The sequence below is a fragment of the Ochlerotatus camptorhynchus genome, unplaced genomic scaffold, assembly GCF_037179485.1.
Source record: "Ochlerotatus camptorhynchus isolate MF236.1 unplaced genomic scaffold, CSIRO-AGI_Acam_v1.1 ptg000598l, whole genome shotgun sequence".
Classification (NCBI taxonomy): Eukaryota; Metazoa; Arthropoda; class Insecta; order Diptera; family Culicidae; genus Ochlerotatus; species Ochlerotatus camptorhynchus.
The window spans coordinates 2,007,713-2,012,654 of record NW_027041078.1 but is presented as its reverse complement, the minus strand read 5'-3'; the positions used below and the strand labels follow the sequence as shown (position 1 = coordinate 2,012,654).

Genomic DNA, 4,942 nt, shown 5'->3' with positions numbered 1-4,942 from the left:
CGTAGGGCCTCTAGTGACCATAGAAGTGTTTGGGAAAAAACCCCTGCAATATGGGTATCAAAATTCATGAATTTACAGCAGGAGACTGTTTATCACAATGTTGTGGTCATTCGATGGATTGTCCCCGGGATGGCCATTCCGGAGCAGGTTTCTGTAGGGCCTCTAGTGCCCATAGAAGTGTTTAGGAAGAAACCCTTGTAATATGGGTGTCAAAATCCAAGAATTTCCAGCAGGAGACTGTTTATCATAATTTTGTGATCATCCGATGGATTGTCCCCAGAACGGCCATTCCGGAGCAGGTTCCCGTAGGGCCTCTAGTGGCCATAGAAGTTGTTTGGAAGGATGTTCCTACAATCTGGGTATCAAAATCCATGAATTTTCAGCAGTAGACTATTCATCCTGACAGATAGTCCCCAGAATGGGCTTGGATAGAATTCTTCTTCTTCTTCCTCGCATTTCAAGCTTATTGCATATCGCATATTAGCTTATTGCGTGCTCTCAACTTAGTGTTCTAGATGCACTTCCACAGTTATTAATTGAGAGTGGCAAGTACAATCATACTTCTATGCCCAGGGAAGTCGAGAAATTTTCCAACCCGAAAAATTCCTAGACCGGACCGGGGAATTGAACCCAGCCACCTCCAGCATGGTCTTGCTTTGTAGCTGCGCCTTTACCGACTGAGCTAAGGGAGGCCCCAGGCTTGGATAGAATGCTCTTTATTATTAGAAATTTAAAAAAAGAAACTTTTCAAATTATTTGTTTGTATCTGACTAAATGTCCATGGAATGGCCATTTTGGAACAAGTGAATAATCGAGTGATGGTGAAAAATTTAGGATGAAAACTAATGCAATTTTTATTTTCTTGAGTTTTCCTGGGGTTCAATCTCTCTAGGGGTATAAACGTTGTGAATTAATGTTGTATGTAGTTTTTGCAGTCTCTGCTGTGCTAGAAATAAACTGACATTTGTCTGGATTTTTAAACCTCATAAAATTTTTTTAAAAAATTACAAGCACATAAAAAGCAAATGAAAAAAAAAGAAATTAGCAGTTATTGCAAATTTCTTGGCAGTGCTGATTGCACACAGGTCTTGAGCATGACTTCACATCTTCCTGGTCTTCCTACACTTGATGTCTTTACTTTTGCAGATATGACAGATGCCAACTTGTGGCTCCCGTCCGGACGGATCTCGTTCAACTGGAGTAGAACTACCTGCACACTTCGATAAAAATCATATAAATTTAAGTAATCTGAGACAGACATATATGAGCGTCAATTTTGACATAGAATTCAGTCGACTTTTCGTTGAGTAACGAACTTTTCAGTCTGGAAGCACTCAATTTTACATGAAATATTTGTTTACGTCTTAAAGGATTATGTCAAAGCTGGATTTCGTCACGTGGGCTAAAGGTGAAAAATAAAACACATTTGAAGAGTAACACAAGAAAAGGGCCTACAAACCTTCACATGCCATTGAGATTGCTGACGCTTATTGCACTAGTTTCCGTACGCGTATACGTATACACCAATTTTAGAGCGCTTTGTGAGAAAGTATTAGTGAAAATCCGTGGAAAATAATAGCAAACTGCTGTCAGACTCATTTTAGCAGGAAGAATCCATACATGTTGACGTTAGTAATAGGAAAACATTGAGCAACTTCACTCGGTGATTGTGTTTGTTAGTGTGCGTGCTTTAAACGTCACTAATATCTATAGGAAGCTTCCCCTGATATTCAGATGACGAAATAATGACATGGGGCAAAGTTTCCTTCTGTAAATTCATTAATTATGATACCCATATTTTAGGGGCTTCTTCCCAACCACTTTGATCGCGCACGGCAGAGATCCCTACGATGTGTTTATTTGTTTATCTTTCAATTGTTGATCCCGATCGAGACGGATAGTAATGAAAAGCACCGATTGCTTCGCCGTCCTGCCATGGCGGAGGCATACGAGCTACCAATTTATTGGTGTTTTGTTTTGTATATTGTAATGGTACAGTGGGTAGGGTAGTTGCACATATAGATGACATTGCACAAACACACTTCTATTGTCACTAGAGGCTCAACGAGAACCTACTCAGGAATGGCCATTCCGAGGACAATTCATCGGATGATCACAAAATTATGATAAATAGTCTTCTAATGTAAATTCATGAATTTTGATACCCATATTGCAGGGGTCTCTTCCCAAACACTTCAATCGCCACTAGAAGTCCTACAAGAACCTACTCCAGAATGGGCGTCCCGGGGAGAATCCATCGGATGACCACAAAATTGTGATAAACAGTCTCCTGCTGTAAATTCATGAATTTTGATACCCATATTGCACGGGATTCTTCAAAAACACTTCTATGGCCACTAGAGGCCCTACGGGAACCTGCGCCGGAATGGCCGTTCCGGGGAGAAACCTTTAACTGGTCCTCAAGTAAGCTGAAATTGTTTTAGAAGGAAATTCTGATACTTTGATATCAATTCCTTCAAAATTCTAGCGAAAGTGCCAAGAAAATGCTTAGTTCTGGAACATTATACAGAAAATCCAGATTTCCGGGAGCCAGACTATTCCGGATGGACATTGTTGGCAATGTCCAGAAAGAAGATAAGTTTCTGAATCCATTGGTGCCAAAAGATTCAGAATCGGTTAAAATTGGCCGCAGTAGCAAGCAGTTCAATTTTGTGGGTACCCGGGTACCCTTGTCGAGCTGTTTAAGGGTAAAACATTTCACGACCCCCCCTTTCGAAGCCCCTTGCTGCAATTTGAAATATTTCTTCACGAAAAGTTGTCACTCCATGAGTTCTTAGATGTCACTGAATTCTGGTTTCCTGTCGTGAAAATAACTTCATAATTTATTAACTTTAAATCTGAAAAGGTACCCGGGTACCCTGTCGATCACATAAGGGTTAACTAGGCATGGGGTTGTTCCACCCCGACATTTGTACGGGTCGTAGATGAGGGCAAGACGTCATCCCTCTTCGTCTACCGATTCTGCCAATGCCGGTGGATCTCCGAAATAGATCAGGTAAGTATGATCCATTCCCAAATTGTTAGCTATCGTTCCGTTTAATGACTGACCAGATTCCTTCATCCCTCAGTCTAACTTGGACAGGTATAAACTAACCAAATTAACGATTCTCCTTAACAAATTAACACAATCGACTAACATTCCATAGTCCTGCGGTGTTAAAAATTGATAAAAATTTACTTTCTCTTTTTATATTCCAGGTTATTTTTCATCCGACACAAACCGACGTTAGCCCTTGTGACTGGGGACAAAAAGTAATTCCCACACGACACTGGATGACGGACTTGTGAGTGGAATGTACCTAGGAATAAAAAAGAGAAAATATATGTTTCTAATTGTATAAATTTAGAACGATTTGGTTTTCTTTTTGTGATGTTTGAAAGAATGGATTTGGGTTCCAGGTGTGCGTCCGGAACGCGGAATATGCCTAGAATGTTCAAGTTCCAGAATCGATATAAATTTACTGCACAGTTCTTTGGCCGTAGGTTCCTCTTGAAGATAATTTGTGACCTTTTTCCTGATCTTAAAATATCGCGCTTGCTTTCTTTGGGATTCGGGGTTCGAAGTTAGTGAGTTTGAAGTTTGGAAAGCTTTACCAGGTAAGTCGCGAGGACAGTTCGAAGAAGGAAGCTTCGACTTACTGGTGTTTTCCTGACTGTAAAAGCCGGAACTATTACGTGACATGGGGCTTCTGTACGTTCTCTTTTTGACCTGAAGCAGGTCATCCGAATCTGAATCGGATTCCCTGGAGGACGGATCTAAATCTTCCAAGTCAGAGCTGGGAACTATCAGCGCAATATCTGATTCCGGGTCCGACTCGAGTTCCCTGTATTCTCATGTCGCGCTAGGGGGTAAACATCTCGAATTAATGTCACTAGTGACGATGTTCATGTCACGCAAAAACAGGTTCATAATTCGTTTAAGTTTACTAACGTCTTCTGGCATGAGGCGGCCTTCTGTCCTCTGATTCCTTAATGTAATCAGAGTTTCTTCGAGGTCCAGTTCCAACTCCTCTAGCGGATAGTTGGGATGTGAAGATGGGAGCGGCCTAGGAATCCCAAGTGATTCCTCCAGGTCCGAATCATCTGCATCGTACTCCTCTGCTTGCCAGGTAATTGGCTCATAATTTGTTTGAGCCTTTGCTAGTTTCTTGCGTGTCATTGTTGTGGAGAATCAGTGGTGTGGGTAGTGGGTTAAAATAAAATTGTATAAAAACATCGCGTATGCGGATCAAAACAAACAGTGATAAACATCAGTGCGCGATTGTTGTCGTGATGATTGGACATGAAATAAATAAAGTTCAATTATGATTTAAGATTTTTTTTTTCACACATAAACGATTCGCGAAAAAAAAACAAAAATAACCAACATCAACGAATTTTGCAATGAGAAAAACAACAATCGGTAGCAAATTGGGTTCAGGACCTCTTTTAATGAAAAACACTGCGAGTTTCGCAAAAATTTCACCAAAGTGCTAAAAAGTGAAGTGGAGACAAACATACGTGCAAGCACGGATCTCTGCCACCTCCCGTCGGAAAAATCCTTAGATTTTTGTATACTACGACGGACCCTTGATTACCTTTCGCGGTCTTTTAGTTGGGCGCCAAGTATAACTGATGTAAGAACTCAGCACTCACCAACTACCTACTCGGAGATCAAACATATAGCACCCGGTCGACTCAGGCGACAAGAGCAAGCTCCGGAACACCCAGGGTCGGCTAGCTACCGGGTAATCAGAGGGTTTAGCGATACACAAATGAAGAGCTTTCACTTTTCTTTAATTGCATTTATTGGCCACTTTCTGTATTACGTGCGTGTTGTTCTGTGTTCATAGTTTCGTGTAATATGTGTCGTGTAGCCTAATCGCGTTGTTCACTGTACCGGTACATACCGCTGCTGCCGTTGATGGTGAATAGTGATGGC

The 4,942-nt window shown here is 41.3% G+C and overlaps 1 pseudogene; it reads right to left on the bottom strand.

Moving 5' to 3' along the window:
• Positions 1-3,364: 3,364 nt before the first annotated feature.
• On the bottom strand, positions 3,365-4,254 carry LOC135714010 (uncharacterized; annotated as a pseudogene).
• Between the last annotated feature and the right edge of the window lie 688 nt (positions 4,255-4,942).